We start from the raw sequence: 23,010 nt of genomic DNA on the forward strand, positions 1-23,010 counted from the left end.
GCACATACTCAGAGCAGCTTTTATGACACTGAAACAGACGTTAATTCACAGCAGCATGTTTACCTGGAATAACCTCTGAAGGGTTAAAGGTTTAAGACCAAAGATTCATGAGCAAAAGAAGCCATTTCAGGATACAGCAGGAGAAAGTTGTAGCTGTGTCAACCGGCCTGTGACTCAGCTCGTCAAATCACCACCATCTGATTTTACAACAGTGTATGTTTTTCTCAGTGTTTATAGGCTTTAGTTCACCTGTCACTGAGACATTTCCCAGGTGCAATGTTGTTTTTCTCCCAATGTGTGGTTATAAGTTTGCATCAGCTCCTTTAACAATAATGGAAAGGCTCTGAAACAAGACAGAGACATCCTCAAATCTGATGGTTTTTTTATGTTTTTGCTTTTCACCTAAAATGGAACTGCAACGAGATCAAAAGTCAGTATCCTAATTTATATTTAAGTGTATCAGAATCAGAATATTTTATTAATCCCAGGGGTAATTACTGGGTGTTACAGATGCTCCATTCAAGTACACACTACAAAAATCTAAATCTTACCAAGTGTATTTTTCTAATTTCTAGTCAAAATATCTCATCACATTTAAAATAAGACATAATCACGTAAAGAGTAACTTTTCAGTGACATATAAGAACTTATTTTTAGACAACAGATCTTGCAAATCTCATTTTATGAAATCTTACCAAGATTATTTTCACTTGTTCCATTGGCAGAATTTTTGCTTGAATTTATGTTTTTTTTTTCCCAAGCATATCAATACAATCTGTGCAAAACGAGAATCATTAGTGTTCTGCATGGAAAGTAGGTTTATGGATGGTAGAGCTGAAGTAGCAACCTGAACTTTCTTATGAACTTACTTTCATCAGTTGCTAAGTTTGATGCTAGTTTTTTGCACTTTGGCGTTGCCCGAAGGGGAGGCGAGGGGTATTGTTTTTGGTTCGGTTTGTTTGTTGATTTATTTGTTAACACTCAAGCAGAAAAAGTATTGGTTAAATTCTTACCAAATTGGGTTTATAGATTGCCAGTGACCCAGAATAGAAGTGATTACATTTTGGGAAAAGTAGGTTCAAATTTTTTTATGAATTTTTAACCCATAAAGACCCAAACAGCCACTGGCGATCCTTATTTATTTATTTTTTTTTACCAATTTACTTATAATGGGCAAAATTTCAAATACCTGTAGCAGCAAAACTATTAGTTGAATTCATACCAAATTGGGTTTATAGATTGCCATTGACGCAGAATAGATGTGGTTATATTTTGGGAAAAGTAGGTTCAAATTTTTAATGAATTTTTCAAACTTTTTTCTTCTCCCATTTACTTATAATGGGCGAAATTTCAAATATCTATAAAAACATCAATTTTGTTTCAATTTACTTCAAACTTGGCACATATATAGTGGCAATTGATATGCTGACATCAGCTGTAACAACGCCAATATAAGCTACAATACATGTGAGGGGCGGGGTTTGTTGTGCCTGGCACCACTTTTTTAATATCCAACCAAAATGGAGGTTCACATCTTTACACTTAAAATTAAATTTTCCAGATCCTACATTAGGAAACTCTTATGCTTGATGCTGACATAATCGAGAAGTAAAATTCATCAAAGTAAGTTTGTGACTATGAAGAACTCTGAATATCTCTTAATTAAAAAAAAAAAAAAAAAAAAAAAAAATTAAAGGTTTTTTGTCTCAGAAGTTTTCATTCTAAATAAACCTCTGGACTGAAATGTGGATAAAACTAAGCCAAATATTTTACAGGTATTTGCACCAGTATATTACACTGGTCAACAACAAATTTATTGTTGAAGTTTTTTGAGCTGATTTAGGATAATTTTGGTGTGCTGAATCCAAAAATCACATTAATTTTGCTCAATCAGGTCAACTTTCTGAACTATGCTACATATTGGCTTTTTAACATTTTTGCTTACATTTATGGGCATTTTCACATCATATGATACAAAATTCTTTCATATTTCTTGCAATAAACAAGTTCTGAAGATTTTACTTTTGCCAATTTATGATGAATGTTTTTTTTTAATATTACAGGTGAATGAAATGGCTTCGACTAGAAGATCTTCCAAAAATAAGCCTGATGTATTCTGCTACAGTTTGTAACACTTAATAAATACATCCTGTTAGAAAATGATTTTTTTTCTCTTAACACCTATTTTGGGTGAGAACTATATAAAAAAATCAACTGATAAAGTCACAAAAATGTAATCACTTTTGTGAGAAGATCAAATTTTTCAAAATCAAATTAGCCTGACCTGATTGAGAAAAACAGATGTCATTTTTGGATTTAGCGGTGCAAAATGGTCCTAATTCAGTTGAAAAAACCTAGACAACTTGCAAAAAAGTGTTATTAGTAATAAACAGCTCATGAACTGATTAAAACGGAGCAAAGTGGGGGTGAAAATCAGTCCACATGTTGTGAAGGTCTTTAGAATAAAAACTAAATATACTGTTGGACAATTTACTTCAAACTTGGCACATATGACATCAGCTGGATTGACACCAAAATAAGCTACAGTACATGTGAGGGGTGGGGTTTGTTGTGCCTGGAACCACTTGTTGCTTTTCCATTGCTGTTTCTGCCTAAAAGATGCTTGAACGTCTATCTTGTTGTGTAATACATGACAATAAAGTACTGAATGAATGTACTAGCTAACGTCAAGGCACAAATAAATGCAAATAAATGACATTTAAATACAACATTATTCACATGTGAGCCACTACTGCAAATATAGACCTCTGTTGGATATGTTAATGAAAAGTCAATAAGCCCTACTTTTCATGATAGGACATTGTTGTATATCTCTAGAGAATTAAAAAAATATATATAGCAGAAAAATCCTTCATCCTTCATTTGTCACACTGGTTTGAAGAAATCTGCCTTACTGAGATGTCCTCAAGCTACAGTGACTCTGTACCAGCTCTGATCTCCCCAGAGGAGTCAGGCATGGAGGAAAATTCCCTACAGGGATCAAGAAAATATCACACTATTAAAAATGACTTCCCCCGAGTCAATGAGACATCTACTGCTTGTTGAGCTAATAATTAATTTGGCCTAGTTAGCGACGTCATTACAAACAAGCAATAACCATTAAGCCTCATGAACGGAGATTAATATTTCATAAAGTGAAACAGCAGTTAGACTTTGGTTTTGATGCCACAGCTTGAACGAGAGAGCAGTGGAGATTTATGATCATTGTTATTGGTTGGGAGTTTGTTTTTGTTTTTTTTCTTCTTTAACCCATAAAGACCCAAACATCCACCTTTAACCTGAACCATCTACTGATATAAACTGTTTAATACCTGCTGATCCACTAATCTTATCAATAGACGTGAATAATTGGTGTAAAATACAGTTTCATGGTCATCAGATATGACCCATTTGGACGTTCAGAGGCTCCGTAGTTACAGAAACAGTCATCTTCTACAACATTAGTCGCTTTTCCATTGGACATCTGCGCAAAACTTTACCGATATTTACTAAATGTTGAAAAAACAGAAGTGTGTTATGTCTGTTTTTCCATTAAATCACAAATGCGATGATTTGTTTATTTATTATCGCGAGATGACACGAGAAGTCATTCCATAAACATGGCAACGAACATAAATATGGTGTTGATTTACAGATATATTCATTATTTTTATATATTACCCCTCTATCACATACTAAATTTAAAAAATGATTCAGATTCCTGGTGTGTCCACACAAACCGCGCCATGTTTCTTTTAAAACTCTTCTTTTTCGCTTGTTGTAACATCTGTTAACATTCGTTTTGTTTTTGTTTTGTTTTTTTATTCATGTCACTCTAGTTGCAGAAAAAGGTCTTTCCATTGGAGAAAATATAATTTTGCATGATACACCAAATGCGCTACGCCTGAAAAACCACCTCTTGTCAGTGCAAAAACTTTTAATTGAAAAACAACAGTTTTCGTGAAATTGTCATTTTTCCATTTGGTAAATGTTTATGCGCAAGTTATATTTGCGCAATTTGAGGATCAATGGAAAAGCGACTATTGATTCACCAGTAAAACACATGGAGTTGGATCCATGACAGTGGATGGAGACGCTTGTTTTATGTTCAGTTATCTATATCTTTGCTGAAAAGGTCACTTTTTCTTCACTTTTATCTGTTTCTGATATAATAACCTTCAACTTTAATCAGAGCTTTAATGAACATCTACATGATCAGTGAATTAAATATCAGAAAATACATGGTTTTCACTCAAAAATGCAAAATACAGAGGATAATAGTAGCATAAATGGTGATAAATCACTTAAAAAAGTTTGAAAGACAAAAAATTTACATGGGAAGTGCCATAAAAGTAGCACTGGGTGTTTAAGGGTTAATCTTTAAAAGGGATTTCAGAGACAGTGAAGTTTTTGTCTCCTTTACAACATAACTGAACTAGAGAATTTATCTACAGACATTTCTTAGAAGTTTCCAATCAGTCACTTGAATAAAACGTTACCATTACATATTTATGAAGAACAGTTACATAAAGTATAACCTTGACATTTCTGAACCAAAAGTATGTAGCATATGAACTTTTCAAGAGACGTGTATATTAACGTTATAGTCTGTCAGCTGGTGACACTTAAGAAATGAACATCCACGGAAACTGTTCACAGACAATTTACTGTGATGACAGCTTATTAAGGTTAGGTTTAGGGATGACACTTCTGTACACGGCAAGATAAAAGTGAATGAAAGAAAGCGTCTCTGGGAAGTTAGTCCTTTTGTTCTAAAAGGAAAAAATTATCTTGTCAAGCATGTTTTCCAACAAAGAAGTAATCTGATTACAGGAAAATACCCTCCTGAGACCCAGGAAAGTCAAAGTTTTGGCTTTTTTGTTTGGGTATTTTTTTGTACATTAAATAATTGTGGTGATTGGAAAGTTTTTCTTCCACATATATTTATTTATTTTTAGAAAATGTCCTTTGCAGTGGACAGTTTTTTCTGTTTTTTGTGTTACCCTCCTAAGACCCAGTTATAGAGTTTCACAGTTTTATACTTAAAAAAAACAAAAAAACAAAAAACTGTCCACTGCAAAGGACACTCCATTAAAAAAATGCATCTGAAAAAACTGTTGCATCATGATGTTTCTAATACAGGCAATTATTTAAGTAAAAAAAAGCCAAAACTTGTATTTTCCTGACATTTCCTGGGTCTCAGGAGGTCAACCTGTGTCCACTACAGATGCATTACTGGGTCTGTACCTAACATAGTCTTTATAACATATATTTGGAAATATTAAGCAAAATACAAACAGCAAAAAATATCAAGACATTAACAAGATTGTTTTCCATTTGAATTTTCACTTTAGGGTAGTGGTTCCCAACTTTTTTTGGCTCATGACCCCATTTTAACATCACAAATTTCTGCTGACCCCAGACATTCAAAACTGAGACTTTTTTTTTTTTTTTTTGCTAAAATTACTTTGTTTTTAACTCAAATTATGAATTATGAAAGAGCTGCAGCATCTGAAACCGACTGCAATGAACATTTGACAGATAAACAGTACCACAGTGCTTCAGTTTCAGCTTCACAGTTTGTCATGTCTGTTATGGATTGGGATTGTCTCTGTCAATTCACCATATACTTTTTAATGGTAAGTTTTGTTTTATTTATTTATTTTTTATCAATTACTAGAAATTCCAGGCGACCCCACATGGGGTCCTGACCCCAAGGTTGAAAAACACTGCTTTAGGGTCTATCTTAAACATAAATATAATAAATAAATGTTTTTTATTGCTTGTAATAGGAATAACTTGCCTTAATTTGGTCATTTTTTCTGCTTTTATGGCATGTAAAAGGAGGTGAACATAAAGGCTTTGGGTTTAGCAGTCACTCCATATTCCTGTATCACCTATAGTCATGAGGTAGTGACCGAGTATATGAGGTGGAAACAGTTTCCTCCATAAAGACCCTCCTGTAGAGACAGGGTGAGGAGTTCAGAGTAAAGCCCCTGCTCCTCCACATCCAGAGGAGCCTGGTGAGATGGTTTAAGGATCTACTTAAGCCCATGATGAGGGGGTTTCAGGCATGTCCAGCTGGGCAGAGACCCCTGGGCAAACTTAGGATGTGATGGAGGGATTCCATCTCTCAGCTGGACTGGGAATGCCTCTGAGTTAACGCCAGAGGAGCTGGAGGAGGTGGGTGGAAGGATGGAGGTCTGGGTATCTGGGATTAGGATGCTGCCTCCATGACCCAGATAAGCAGAACACAATGGATTGAATGGACTTATTTATTTACTAAATCAACATACTATACTAAAAACACTATATCTGCAGAATTTATGACTTTTAAACATGTTTTTCAAGGCATCTTTGGTCAAATTTCAGACCTTCCATTCACATAAATAACAGCCCAACAGGTTTCACAGTTACTGTTTTGATCCAGTCTGAACCATGTTTCAATCCACTAATATTACATTTCCACTTGACACGGTTCAAACATAGGCTTCTATTACACTTAGCGAGAATAAATAAATATCCAGTTCATACTGAAGCTTTTAGAATAAAACCCATTCTGTTTGGTTCCTCCACTTGTATTTGTAATTAAACACCTATTAATCTGCAGTTTGTACCATGTGGTGTAAGTGCAACATTTGATCATTCTAAAAAGGCAAGTATCCAAAGAACAAAAATAAATGGGAAGAAAAGGAAAGATGAATGAATATGTATGCATGCACGACTTAAATGTATGTGAGGTACTAATCTATTACATTTGTGGGAAGTTATTACAATTTTGGAAAATGAAGATTTTTACCATCCCACAAACATAATAAATCCACACAAAAGTAATAATTATTACGTTTGTGGGAAATTAGGTATTATTTTGCACCTGTTATTATGTTTGTGGGATTATTACGTTAAAAGCTACACATTTTTATTACTCTTCCGCCTGCATGGTTCCAAAGCTTTCAGTATATCTAATATCCACCTCCCACCCACTAATAGAAGTTAGAAAAGTGGTACGGGTATCTTTCATTGTCAAACTGCGTACCAGTATCTGCAGAAAAGTACAACGGGAACATTTTATTCTACCGAATGGGTTGAAAGGTCAGAGAGATTTAACACAATTATATCCCGTCCCCTCAATATCGCCAATCAGCTGCGGTCGTAGCACAGTTCCTCGGCAACGTTCGAACCCTTGCGAAATTAATTACCCGGCTGATAAATGTCCTCACCTCCAAATCCTCCCTTATCTTATCTCCCAAACTAAATCAGAGAGTATAATGGGGTTGGAGCCTGCGTTTCAAATCGAACTGATTTGGAAGACGTACTTGAATACCCCTCAGTAAAAGATGGCTTTAAGGCAGCCTCAACCTCCCAAAATGATCAAAAATGACCTGTATCACCTAAAAGGCTGGAGGTATTAAAATACATTAGCCTCCTCCATGGGGCCCATTCCCCTGTGGAGCTGGAGGTACAGTATATTCTCCTATTTGAACTGAGGGCTTCCTCTGTAATGGACTATAATAAAGAGTTATGGATATGAGATGTCACTTGGATAAGGGTTGCCATTAAACTGTGCAGCTGCCTGTGTCAGGATTCCTACAAAGGAATGGCACAAGATAAAGATGTAGGGAGCATTATCTCGCAAAGACGCTTTCGCTCTCTTCCTTTTTTCTCTTAAAGGTTTTCCCCCTGAGCAATTAAGGTATTGGGGAAATTTGTGGCCGACATAAAAGCTCGGGCAGCATCATACAGTAAACAGGCACTTTACCTCCAACCTTATTGGGCCGCTGTTAAAGGGAGCTACTCGCTGTAATCTAAAAGCCTGTTCGGTCTCAACGGTGCAACAAAGGACTAAGAGGCTGTAAATGAAAAACATTATTTCAACCACTTAAAAAAAAAAAAGGATTGCATAATTAAATCAGTATATTACTTGGAAGTTGCGGCATTTACAAGCACTGCTCTGTCGGCTCACTTTAATACCGGCAACACATCTGGAAAGCTCTTGTGTTTTAGTGACAGGTTCATAAATGGATCGCGGGGGCCCATTATGTGATGAAACAATACATAATGTTTAGGATAACAATCTTAAACACAGCGGTTCAATCTAAAGGTAATATTCCTGAGAGCTATTTCCTAAATCCATTTTACAGTTTGCTGGCAGTGGTCAGCGGTGGAATTAAATTAGACTAAGTACTTTATCGTTTACCTCATAGCTCCTGCGTAAGTGCACGCCGGCCCCGTTATAAGGCTATCGCGTTTGTTTTACATGTTGGAGATATGAGCTGATGTAGGTATCGCCACAATGCTTTCAATGATTTCATTAACTAATCAGATCCCGCCTTGTTCTTAGCTGATTTGTTCTCCTCTGCTCCAGATCCTTGAAAACATTATCCCTGGAAGATTAGAAGGAATTACGGGTATTTTAGTTGAGCCAGTGGGATGGATTAGTGTTGTGCTGTAATAGCGTCGGTAGCTGCCCCATTTCAATATAGAGGAAAGTAAACGCTAACGAGCAGGGGATAGGTTTGCTAGAGATGCTGCAATAACGTTAAAGCCTCACGCCTCTGTGTGCGGCTCAGCCACTTCAGGCCGATGCGGGAATGTTAGAACTCAAATGGGAAATCTTGTCTTTATGGGTATGCCGATATGGATGCATGTTCCTGTCCAGAAAGAGGAGGATAAACGGTGCAGGCTGAGGCGGACCAGAAAATGATGTTAGGACGGTCACTAGTGCACATGAAAAACAGTGCATTATGGAATAATTCCAGTAAAATGTGACAAATTTTCACTTGGTTATGTAATAACACCTGCTGGACTCTGCAAAACACAGCTATGAAACAGTATTAGTGTCCTACATTTCCTTGTCTGTTAGTATCACCCCCCCCCCCCAAAGGAGAGGCAAGGGGTATTGTTTTTGGTTCGGTTTGTTTGTGTAGTTGTTTGTTAACACTCTAGCAACAAAACTATTGGTTGAATTCATACCAAATTGGGTTTATAGATTGCCTGTGACCCAGAATAGATCTGATAAGATTTTGAGAACAGAAGGTCAAAGGTCAAATTTGTTTTGAATTTTTTAACTCTATTTTTCCCCCCACTTATTTATAATGGGTGAAATTTCAAATGTCTGTAGCAGCAAAACCATTGGTTGAATTCATACCAAACTGGGTTTATAGATTGCCAGTGACCCAGAATAGATGTGGTGACATTTTGGAAAAAATAGGTCAAATTTAAAATTTTTCTATGAATTTTTAAAATCTTTTTTTGTTTTCCTCCCATTTACTTATAATGGGGGAAATTTCAAATATCTATAAAAACATCAATTTTGCTTCAATTTACTTCAAACGTGGCACATATATTTTGTTTATTTATTTTCTTCTGTTTGACATTCATGTTTGAAATAAATACATCAATCAATCAATTAATCAATATATAGAGGCAATTGATATGTTGACAGCAGCACATCCATAGACATGATAACATCAGCTGGACCGATGCCAATATAAGCTACAATACATGTGAGGGGCGGGGTTTGTTGTGCCTAGTACCACTTTTTGAAACATCCAACCAAAATGGAGGTTCACATCTTTACACTTAAAATTAAATTTCCCAAATCCTACATTAGGAAACTCTTATGCTTGATGCTGACATAGTCGAGCAGTAAAATTCATCAAAGTACTGTACTTTCTGGACTATAAGCTGTTACTTTTTTCTCGTTTCGAACCCTGCGGCTTATACAGCGATGCAGCTCGAGTATAGATTTATACGGGCTAACGGCCTCCAGGGGGCGCTCTAGTAAGAAGCACAAAAGTGAGACATACAGGGGGAAGAGGTGATGAAGAGGAGAAGGTTTTAATCTTAACTTTTAACAATCATTTTGCGTGTCATGCACAAACCCTCATCATGGAAAACACATGAAGAAATGTACACTGAACAAAAATATAAACGCACCACTTTTGTTTTTGCTCCCATTTGTCATGAGCTGAACTCAAAGATCTAAAACTTTTTCTGTGTACACACAAGGTTTATTTCTCTCAAATATTGTTCACAAATCTGTCTAAATTTGTTAGTGAACACTTCTTCTTTGCTGAGATAATCCATCCACCTCACAAGTGTGGCATATCAAGATGCTGATTAGACAGCAGGATTTTTGCACAGGTGTGCCTTAGGCTGGCCACAATAAAAGGCCACTCCAAAATGTGCAGTTTTATCACACAGCACAATACCACAGATGTCACAAGTTTTGAGGGAATATGCAATTGGCATGCTGACTTCAGGAATCTCCACCAGAGCTTTTGCCTGTGAATTGAATGTTCATTTCTCTACCATAAGCCATCTCCAAAACAGCTTCAGAGAATTCATGAAGAAGACTGTGCGAGGAAAATGGTGGTCACACCAAATACTGACTGGTTTTCTGACCCCCCTGGACCACCCAATACAGTAAAAGTGCACATTTTAGAGTGGCCTTTTATTGTGGCCAGCCTAAGTCACACCTGTGCAATAATCCTGCTGTCTAATCAGCATCTTGATCTGCCACACCTGTGAGGTGGATGGATTATCTCAGCAAAGGACAAAGGAGAAGTGCTCACTAACACAGATTTAGACAAATTTATGAACAATATTTGAGAGAAATAAGCCTTTTGTGTACATAGAAAAAGTTTTAGATCTTTGAGTTCAGCTCATGAAAAATGGGAGCAAAAACAAAAGTGGTGTGTTTATATTTTTGTTCAGTATATATGGTGCAGCTTTTACGTTAAAAGCAAACAATGTGTCTGTCTAAGAAGGAAATTGACCTGCTGCATGGAAGTGACAATGAGAGCAACAATGGAAGAGAGATGTAGAAGGTGTGTGACGGAACCTTTCTGAGACTGCTCAACTGACACTGAAGAAGACGACTGCAGTGGTTTCAATGAGCAGAAGGAAGATGAAGATAGAGATCAATGACTTTTCTGGGTTTTTTAACCAGTCGTGTTCCTGCCGTTTTACTGCCGTGTTACAGGCACTGTTTGGAAAAAAGCAGTTAAGGTATGGAAATAAATATTTAAATAATCTTTCTGTTTACCATCTTTCTGTGTAAATATCTCATGTCACAACGTGGACACCTGCGGCTTATAGTCAGGTGCGGCTTATATTCCGGTGCGCCTTATAGCCCAGAAAGTACGGTAAGTTTGTGACTATGGAGAACTCTGATTATCTCTCTTAATTAAAAAAAAAGAAGAACAAAAAAGCAAAATTAAAGTTTTTTTGTCTCAGAAGTTTTCATTCTAAATAAACCTCTGTACTGAAATGTGGATAAAACTAAGCCAAATATTTTACGGGTATTTGCACTGATATATCATTAGTAATAAATGGCTCATGAATTGATTAAAACGGAGCTAAATGGGGGTGAAAATCAGTCCACATGTTGCGAAGGTCTTTAGAATAAAATCTAAACATAGTGTTGGACATAAAGTGGGAATTAAACATATTTACCTCTTCTCATGAAATGATTCTATTTCAGGTCTTTTTGTTACAGGATGTGTGCACCCTTTGTAAAAAAAAAAAAAAAGTGCTGTGGTTTGGTGTTTAAGTGCTATCATTATTTATTAATAGCGCTGCATGTAATATTTCTTCTTTAAATGACCTAAAAATTATCATGAGTGTCCTAACACTATATAAAGAAGTAACATGAGTCAAAAGTGATGATGACACCACACTGAAATACACAACCTGGACCAAAACAAAACAAAACAAAACAAAAAAACCCTAATATTTAGGCATTAGCTTTGATTATGGCACATATTCACTCCACTCGGAAAGGTAATACTTGTAGATGGTTAAATCAAATTAGCATACTTTACTTATTTCTCACTATCTTGTTAATTTAACTCACATGATTTATTAGATAGATCGATAGATCGATAGATCGATAGATAGATAGATAGATAGATAGATAGATAGATAGATAGATAGATAGATAGATAGATAGATAGATAGATAGAAAGAAAGTAACTGGGGAATGGGTATAAAAACAAAACTATTCCAACTTAATGGGCAAAAGTGTGGGAAATTACATGCATTAAGTGGCTATTTTATTGTGTTCATCTTACAAAAACAGCCAATCACTTAAGAAAAGTTAAATAGAGAGAAAAAAAAAATATTTGGGAACTGCTAGAAAAGTAGCACTAGGTCTTTATGGTTTATTTAAAACTTGGATGAATACTGCAATGATATTTTGACATATTTACATCTAAAAGCTGCTATGTTCTTTCAAATGTTCAACTCCCATATTAGAAGTTCAGGTGAGAACCAACTTAAATGGATGTCTTCATCTGTGCACATTACATGAATTAAATGAAACCTCCCAAATACTAAATTAGACTGGTGTAATTACTGGAGACTAGAGAGAGAGAGAAGCAAAAGAAGTTAAAGTCCTTCCTGGTCTTTGATTGAGTCGAGTTCAGTGTGCGAGTACATCTGCTAATTAAAAATGTGCAATTTAAGGGTTTCGCTCTCTGCAGTTTTCACCATAGATTAAATCTATGCTGGAATGTGGACAAAGTAAGAAAAAACTAGAAAATGTGACACCAAACCAAGGTGAAAACGTTACGAATACCAACGTATCATTAGCACAAAACATGTCCTTGAAAAAGAAGAGAATGTGGCATAATTCACAGGACAGTTAGCAGCTTCAGTCTGTTTCCTGTGGATTTGGCTTTTAGAGTCTAAATAATAAGTAACAAGAGCAGGTTTTTGGTCATATTTAGTTAAAAAACAGCCGAACTTTGAGTCTGCATGTCAAAAGTCAACCTTAAACAACTCATTGACACTCTAATTTGAAGGAAATATGAATATAGTAATGGTTGTTTGATAGGACGACTCCAAACACACAGCAAATTGATAAATAAACGCACTTACCAGCGATGTGTGAAAACCAAAATGGTGTCTTCATTTGTACACATTATACTTTTTAGAAATAAAAGTAAACGGACCAAATACTAAACAGACTAGTGTTATAGTTGAAATATTAAAGAACAGAAGGAAAACGTATGCAAGTTGGTTTATACAGGGTGTCCCATAAGTCTCCATACATAGGAGACATAATACATTCCATACATATATGGTTCTAACATGTATTTCTTTATATTTCTTCTTTATAGTTCTTCAGCAGTGGAGGACACACATTGAAATGTGTTCCCGACAAAATGACAGTCATATAGAGCATATTATATAAATAAAAATGGTTTATGTCAAGAAGCGTTTATTTTTCCTATGTATGGAGACTTATGAGACACCCTGTATATGAGCATCTCCATTAATTAAAAAAACATGTAATTTGGGGGATTTTTACTTTCAGCAGGTTTCATTCTAGGTAAATATGTGTGCTAAAATGCAGAAAAACCATGAAAAACTAAAAATTGTGACACGTAATGTCACAAGTATTTCATTAGCACAAAATATGTCCTTGATACAGAGAAGAATGAGGCGCAATTCACTGTAAAATTTGTAGTTTCAGTCGTTTGCTTTGGATTTTTCCTTTAGAATCTAAATGGCCAACTGACATTAGCCAACAAAAACGGCTAATTTACTGGATTTTATGTCAAACACTGACCTGGAAAAACTCAGACACTTTTATAAGAGTCTTTTGACAGAATTAATCAAGAAATTTACATCTTAACCTCCTGAGACCCAGGAAAGTACAAGTTTTGCCCTTTTTGTGGCTTTTTTTTTTTTTTAATTAAAGGGGTCATATTTTGCTAAACTCACTTTTATTAGTTTTATTCACTTTATTATTTATTATTATTAGTCTTTGGTTCATTTATTTGTGTATTTGGACCCTAATAGTTCATACAGTTTGAATTTGAACTCGCCAGGTGCTGCAAAGCTATTTTTATATTAATTTTGGCAAAAATCGAGTGGATTTCTACAACCTGTTTTAATTCCTTCTTGATTTGCTGAGTCTATAACAAGTTATGTCACAACATTTTCACATATAAAGTCAAGACTTTTAGAATATTAGATTCACCCTAATTCTTATTTCTGTAGTACTGATGTTTTGTTAATATTGCTGCAGTGACTGGAGTAGCCCTCCTAATTTCAATTTGGTAATAAAGGCCATTCTATTCTATTCTATTCTATTCTATTCTATTTTATTCTATTCTATATTATCCTATTTTATTCTATTCTACTCTATATTCTTATATTTTATTCTATATTATCATATTCTACTCTGTTCTACTCTATATTATTCTATTTTATTCTATATTATCATATTCTACTCTATATTATTCTATTCTGTATTATCCTATTCTACTCTATATTATTCTATTCTATATTACTCTATTCTATTCTATTCTATTCTACTCTATATTATTCTATTCTACTCTATATTATTCTATTCTGTATTATCCTATTCTACTCTATATTATTCTATTCTATATTACTCTATTCTATTCTATTCTATTCTATTCTACTCTATATTATTCTATTCTACTCTATATTATTCTGTTCCATTCTACTCTATATTATTCTATTTTATATATATTATCATATTCTATTCTATTCTATTCTATTCTATTTTACTCTATATTATTCTGTTCTATTCAGCTCTATGTTATTCTATTCTATATTATCCTAGTTTATACTATTTTACTCGATATTATTCTATTCTATATTACTCTATTCTATTCTATTCTATTCTATTCTATTCTATTCTATTCTATTCTATATTATTCTGTTCTATTCTACTCTATATTATTCTATTTTATCTATATTATCATATTCTATTCTGTATTATTCTACTCTATTCTATTCTATTTTACTCTATTATTCTGTTGTATTCTACTCTATATTATTCAGCTCTATTTTATTCTATTCTATATTATCTAGTTTATTCTGTTCTACTCTATATTATTATATATTATCATCTTCTCCATTCTACTCTATATTCTATTCTATTCTATTCTATTCTATTCTATTCTATTCTATTCTATTCTATTCTATTCTATTCTATTCTATTCTATGTAATAATAACAATGGCCTTATGTAACAATAGTAATAATATCCGGTGACATATTGCATCCAGTCTGCTTATGACGGCCAAATGTCAGTGTTCGTACATGATCAGATGAAAGTGATGACACGTTGTTGGTTATTACTTAATGTGTTGTTACAGCTCTCGTCTCTGGTTGTAAGGTTCCTCCATCTGGCATCAGCATCAGCCACCAGATCGGACCTTCATGGTCCCTGATGCTGATGGAGGGAGACGAGACATGACTAAACCTCCTGCGCTCCCACTGCGGTAAAGGATGGATTTCCCAGAGGCTGGCCATGGGAAAGCTGCTGAGCCAGTTGAACAATTAATCCCATATCAAAGACCAAATTTGGACCCCCGCAACATTTCCCCCTGTGCCAGCAGGTGTTTCTTTGCTCCCGCTGGTTCAGGCCTGCAAAAAGTGATACTATCAAACAGGAACGGAAGGAAAAAAACACACCAGTGAGTGATTGCTGTCGACCACATGGTGCTTTATACACTGGGTGATTATGTAAAGTACACCTGAATGATGAAGGTAATGGCTTAAAAATTAGCAATTTATTTTGTACCGTCTGTGACAAAGTTGGATTGAAAAAGCAATTGCACATCAGGATTTCTTTACGCCTCCGAAATAATGTTCTTTCCGTGTTTTTCTATGATACGTTCCGAACAACATCAAGTGGTTAAACTAGGGTTATTATAGAAAACAAAAAAAAAGGGTAATTATGTTACATTAAACACTACAACTGAAGGAAAGTTAATAAAAGTAAAAATGAAAAAAATTAATTAAGAGTCAAATGAAAAATGCTAAACAAAGGAAAGAAAAAAACAGAGCTGCAATCTTCCTAAAAGTAAACATATTTAGCTGAAATTAACTCACTTCTTTAGTTTGGGGAAAAACGTCTTCAATTACCCAGAATTAAAAGAAAATCGGTTCTACTGAGGGTCACCACTGTTATTACAAATATGAAAGTTTAACTTCCAATATCGCCACCACCCTAAAATTGCTGCCTATGTAATCTTTTGACAAAAATTACTTTTTTGCCCTAAATCAATCAATCAATCAATCAATCAATCAATTCACAGAAAACTGGTTCTATTTAGGGTCAATATCCAAAAAGTTTCATGCAACAGATTAGTCACACTCTATCTTTGTGAATGGATGAATGGATGGATGGATGGACAGATGAAGGGACAAATGGATGAATGTGTGGATGAAGGGACAAATGGATGGATGGATGGATGGATGAACGGACGGATGAAGGGACAAATGGATGGACGGGCGGATGAAGGGACAAATGGATGGATGGATGGATGGATGGACGGACGGATGAAGGGACAAATGGATGGACGAGCGGATGAAGGGACAAATGGATGGATGGATGGATGGATGGATGGACGGATGGATGGATGGATAGATGAAGGGACAAATGGATGGATGGATGGATGGATGGATGGATGGACGGACGGATGGATAGACGGATGAAGGGACAAATGGATGGACGGGTGGATGAAGGGACAAATGGATGGATGGGCGGATGAAGGGACAAATGGATGGATGGATGGATAGATGGACGGACGGATGAAGGAACAAATGGATGGATGGGCGGATGAAGGGACAAATGGATGGATGGGAGGATGAAGGGACAAATGGATGGATGGATGGTTGGATGGATGGATGGACGGACAGATGGATGAATGAAGGGAAAAATGGATGGATGAATGAAGGGACAGATGGATGGATGGATGGATGGATGGAAGGACGGATGAAGGGACAAATGGATGAACGGACAAAGGGACAAATGGATGGATGGATGGATGGATGAAGGGAGGGACAGACAGACAGACAGACAGACAGACAGACAGACAGACAGACAGATAGATAGATAGATAGATAGATAGATAGATAGATAGATAGATAGATAGATAGATAGATAGATAGATAGATAGATAGATAGATAGATAGATAGATAGATAGATAGATTGATTGATTTAGGGCAAAAAAGTATTTTTTGTCAAAAGGTTACATAAGCAGTTATTTTAGGAAGGTGAAGTTAAACTGCCATATTTGTAATAACAATGGTGACCCAAACAAAAAAAGTGTTGATTTCAGCTAAAAATGTTTACTTTTAGGAAGATTTACAGTAACAAGATATTATTCTGACAACAAATAAATATATACATCAATTAATTCCACTAATGAAAATGTAAAATCTAACTTATCCATTATTTAAAGGGGTCATATTTTGCTAAACCCACTTTTATTAGTCTGTGGTTCATTTATTTGTGTATTTGGAATAGTTCAAAAAGTTTGAAATTGAACCCTCTAAAGCTATCTTTACATTAAGTTTGGCAAAAATAGAGTGGATTTCTGCAACCTGTTATAATTCCTGCTTAATTTGTTACATTTTATAACTAGTTACATCATGAAATTTGCACAGATATGGTCAAGACTTCCGACAAACATTTCTCCGAATACGACATAATTGTTCATCAGCAGCAGCGGTTGTAGTAAAAACTGAAAATATGTCCAAACTTCGAGATGATTACCTAAAATGTTCAGTTGTTGGTTGAACAGGACAGAGCAGCACAGCCAACAACCTGGAGGGGGCGGGGCCTGAAGTGGCTAATTTGCATTTAAAGGGCCAGTACTCATTCATTAGTCAGAAATGGGGTTGAAGATGGACCTGTGGAGTTGAATTAATGAAGAATTCAGACCCAAGCAGAGCATTTACAGCTTATGTAGACCACAGGGAAGTGTTTGAAAATGCATAATTCCATTTTTTAAAAAAGCAAACTATCACTCCTTTAAGTTGTGACATCATTTCCTGTTTCTGGATCCACCTCTGCTCATTGGTTTGTATTCAATCTTCTACAGTCCTGTTTCTCTGAGTCCATAAAACACATTAAGTTGTCATTCTGCCGCTTTATATGTGATGATAAAGAGGATGAAGCTGAGAGGTAAAGTTCCAACTCTTAAACAAAGGAGAAATAAATGGAGTTTGGTGCGGGCTAATGCTATCAGCTGAGCTAACTAACGTCGACTCCCAGTACATCTGCCAAACTGGATCTTTATGGACGACCCTGATTTAATAGAAGTCGTTTATAAGGTGTTTCACATCTTCACACATTGTATTTCATTTGTCAGCTCTTTATCTGTGCTGTCCAGTTCAGGGGAAGGTAAATAAAGTGATGATTTATGTCAATACGTAACTGGGCATAAAATGAAACGCTGCTGCTGTGAACGGACCAAGAGTTTACACAGTATTTTAGACTCTTAAAACTGTGATCTACCGCAGGTTAAAACAAATCAATGAATATGGAAAACACATTAATCACTGTATTTGGCTTAAAAAAAACAAAAAAAACAGAATTTATTCCCTTCTGTACTGGTGTCTCATTAAATAGAGAAGTTATTGTAAATATTCAAACAGACTCCGCTGTTAATGACGGTTTGGACCCAGAAAGGAGTTTTATAGCACTGCGATGTCACAACTGACTTATTAACTTCAAATATGTATCACTGGGAGCTGAAAGTATCTGTTGTTCTTTAGATGTGATCACAAAGTAACTGAAATTGAGTGTTTTAATTGTACTTTGCTTCCCAAGAGATTTTTTTTTTTTTTATGCATTATTTTTTGCGGACTGAAGTTACTGAACTTGGTGTAATTATTGCAATTATTTTTATCTCTCCAAATTTTATTAAATTTTTTTATTGACTGTAACGGTAACAATTTTAGGTGAAGCATATTTGTTCTTCTAGTACTATATGTTTATGTGAAAAAGGTCAAATAAAGTACATATATAGATATATACTGTATATATGGGTGATTCTTAGACTACGGGCACTTTTATGTTCTTTGGTCATATTTTTAAAAATACACATCATTTTGTACAAATTCCACTTTCTTTGTCAAACTAACAACAAAACCACCTTTTTTTTTTAACCACCTTTCTATTATGATTTTCATACTTTTCAACATCCTTAAAAGTGTCAAAATCACAGTTTTCTCCTTGTTGCACACCCAGACTTTTAACTTCAACGAGGAAAATAATATTGAAAAATATGATTTATTTGAAAACTATTGACGTATCTGTATTAACTATCACTAAAATAATTCAAATACATTATCGTGTTTAATCTGAGACAGCCATCAATATTATTTTTATCCAAAATATAGCTATATTACGATGGCATATTAGGGATACATAAGAAAATAAAAATGCTTGTCATTACGAGAATAAAGTCGTAAATCATTATATAAAGAGAATAAAGTCGTAGTTTTCAAAAACTCATTATTTAACAAAAATAAAGTCGTAATATTTCGAGAATAAAGTCATGATACAATGAGAATAAAGTCATTTTAAAAAACTCATTATTTAATGAGAATAAAGTCATAATATTTTGAGATTAAAGTCATTATATAAAGAGAATAAAGTTGTAGTTTTCAAAAACTCATTTAACAAGAATAAAGTTGTAATATTTCGAGAATAGTTATGATATAATGAGAATAAAGTCATTGTTTTAAAAAAAAAAATCATTATTTAACGAGAATAATGTAATATTTCGAGATTAAAGTCAATTATATAAAGAGAATAAAGTCGTAGTTTTCAAAAACTCGTTATTTAACGAGAATAAAGTCGTAATATTTCGAGAATAAAGTCATAATATACTGAGAATAAAGTCGTAGCCACTCATTGAATAATGGCAAACTTGGAACATTTTGTAGAAGTTCTACTTTCATTTGGGGTTTACACACAAAGACCAAATACTGAGTCTATCCTCCAATCAACATATTATCAATAGTCCAAGGACTTTGAAGTGAGTTTGGAAAATGGAAATTTGGAAGCAATTGCCTCTTTTGTGGAGGAGAAACTGACGAAGTGGTCGTCTGCTATTGGTGATTACACCAGAGCTATAGGGTTTGTTGTTTCTTGAGAAACTGTGAGGATTCTACTCTGAGTTTTGGAGTCCAACAGAAGTGAAGGTTGCTGCTTCGCTTGTTGAGTTCACTGTAAAACTGGAAACTCTGTCGAATTTTCTATATATTACGACTTTAATCTCATAAAAGTACAACTTTATTCTCGTTAAATATTGAGTTTTTTTTTTTTTAAATTATGACTTTATTCTCGAAATATTACGACTTTATTCTCATAGTGACAAGCACATTTTTATTTTCTTATGTGGCCCTAATACACAGTCATACTATATAGTATATATATATATAGGTTGCAGCAGATGATAAAATCTCCTTATTTATCCACATACCCACGATACAATGATTACGATTTATGTTTCTTCTGTTTTTGTCAGTTTGTATGTCCTGTTAGTGGAATTCACAGTTCCAATGATAGATTGTTAGTTCTACTTTAGCCTGAGGGTTTACTTCATAACCTTTCAGGTTTTAAAAATCAAATCTAAGAGCAACTGTAGAGCAGTAGAAAACATTTATGAAGGTGTCCCCGGCTTTGTTTTTTTCATTTTATATTATTTAAAGTTTTGCTATTGATTCAGCCGCGGGTGCTCATTATCGAACTGCGCTGTGGGTCGAGCAGTGTTAATGGTTCACGGAGTGTAAGACTAAAATGTTTTTGCACAATATTGGACTTCAAGTGTATATTTGTGAATCAGACACGAAACAAAAACAGAACTAACATTTGGAAAGTATGGGTGATAAAATAATAAAATGGAGACGTACCGTTTTATTTTACTTCTAATTGCCTATTTGTGCATTCGTTTTGCGTCGTAACTGTCACATGAAGCCTGTGTTTTTACTGTGTCGCTATGATTAATGTGAGAGCTACTAGTATGAATCATGATCGATCACTGACTGGACAGAAGAATGTGGCTTTTCCTCTTATTAACATCTGCTTCTTCTTTTTTACTTCGTCTCCCTGACACAGAGGTATTGTATTGATCTGTGGTTAACCTGATTTCTAATAAAACACGGTGCAGAGCCAGTTCCCCCGGTGTCACAGCACTATCACATGAGAACGCATGTTGTTCAGCAGCTACCCATTGATCAGTCCTTTTGGGGATTTCTTCTGGCTCTTCCGTGTCTGGATGGTAGCTCGGATCATCATGTGCCTCATGCTCTAATGACCCGCCCAGCCTTACACGCTGCTAATGAGCTGATGGATCAGTGCATCGATCCAAGTGCCGCAGTCTAGGAACGGCCAATTACCTTAAGTAAACAGTGCAGAAACCCTCTCTGAGCACAGCCAGGAGAGCACGGCGCAGTAGAGTTCAGCGCACAAACGCACATAGGAGGTGGGGGGGGAGGTGCGGACTGACGAACGTGTTATGCAATTCAAATTGTATTGTGTCACGCTGGTTTCTGTTCTTTGCAGTTTGTCACTATGAATATCAAGTAGGGAAAAATAAAGTAACAAGCAGAAGAAATACCAGGCTGCAAGCAGGATGGGGAGTCGACACAGAACTGGTTCCGGTAGGTCAAATCCTTGGAATGATTCATGTTCAAACAGCATGCAAAGTGCAACATGGTAAAACAGCTGTTTCCTATGATGGACCTTGGTCACGGAACGATTTGCAAAACTCACTTCAGCTTCAGCATTTCATGACCTCGGGTGAATTCAAATCTGTTCTGTCAAACTGTCTAACAGAAGTGTGTAACTGCTATCCTTACACTGGTTTTCAGCTTTTTATGTTTTTAGCCATTTTATGCTGTTTAATTGTACGTAAGTTTTATACTCTGTTAATTCATTTGTATTGTACTGATGCGCGTCTTGGTCAGGTCTCCCTCAAAGAAGAGGTTTCATCTCAAGGGACTTCCTGGTTAAATAAAGGTTAACCCTCACATGACATTTTCAACATGTCACAGCAGCAGAAGTCAGTCATGTAGACCACTGCAGACAATTGCATTCGAAAGTGCGGACTTGAAACACTCTCACTTTTTATTTGATGTAGATAAAGTAAATACAAACAGAGATATGACGGTCTGAGCTCAGAGCAACAAAGGTGAATAAAAGTTTGGAAATGACGCGGGGCGGGCATAAGATTTCCGACCATATCGTCGTCATTTTTTGTCCTTTTTCAAAACAGAAAAAATTGACCAAATCTGTAGATTTTAATCCACAGACTGCATTAGCACAACAGGTAAAGGTAAGAATGACCCCACTTTAACCGGATTCGGAAACCGGGAGGACTGGGAGTGGGGTGGTGGGGGGAGGGGAGGAGAAAACTAGACAAAATGCCAATGTAAAGATATGCTTTTATGTCAAATATTTGAGTATAGTTTTAATTTATCACAATTTTGATTTTATATACCTTATATTTGGAAACAATATTCACTTTTAAAGTCTTTGAAAAGGTTTGTTACGCATCTTTGTGTTATTTATGCAATAAATTATATACATTTTTCAAATTGGATTTTATATTTTTTGGGTGGTTTTTTTTTTCTGTCCTTTTGTGTTGATATAGTAGGTTAAAGTGGAAAAAAAAAATAGGCAGATGAGATAGATGAAGTTGTGCTGAAAAAAAAAACATACCAAACATGGGTATAGTAAACATTTCTTTACACAGTATATAAAGGCAAAATCAAAAGTACTGAAAAACGGTCAAAATAGGCTCAGACCCCTAAGGGTTATATAAATGTTGAAATCGTATGCCGTGAGCAAAGAAAAACTGAAGCCAAATTCTTCGTATATGTTCACATACTTGGCCAAAAAAGCTGATTCTGATTGAAGTGGCATCAATACCAGAATCGCTGAATTCTTATCAATTTCCATCCCTAACTAGGGGTGTAAGAAAAAATCGGTTCTGTAATATATCGCGATATTTCATTTCACAATACTGTATCGATATTAAAAAGTACTGTATCGTTATTTTTAGGTATTTATTCAAACGCAGATATTGTGGAGGTTCATTTGTTTGTTTTTTTTGTTTATATTTTATTTATTATTATTTACATTCTTTTATTAAATAATGTGGGAGGCTATGACTTGAAAATTAACCTTAAAGATTCATAAAGTACGCACTACATTAAAAA

General features: G+C 35.1%; 1 protein-coding gene across 2 annotated transcripts in view; it reads right to left on the minus strand.

The window, feature by feature from the left end:
• Positions 1-23,010, minus strand: part of cntn3a.1 (contactin 3a, tandem duplicate 1) — a 327,610-nt gene that overhangs the window by 69,637 nt on the left and 234,963 nt on the right. The window lies entirely within an intron of this gene.

Source organism: Sphaeramia orbicularis, chromosome 7, assembly GCF_902148855.1.
Source record: "Sphaeramia orbicularis chromosome 7, fSphaOr1.1, whole genome shotgun sequence".
Taxonomy (NCBI): Eukaryota; Metazoa; Chordata; class Actinopteri; order Kurtiformes; family Apogonidae; genus Sphaeramia; species Sphaeramia orbicularis.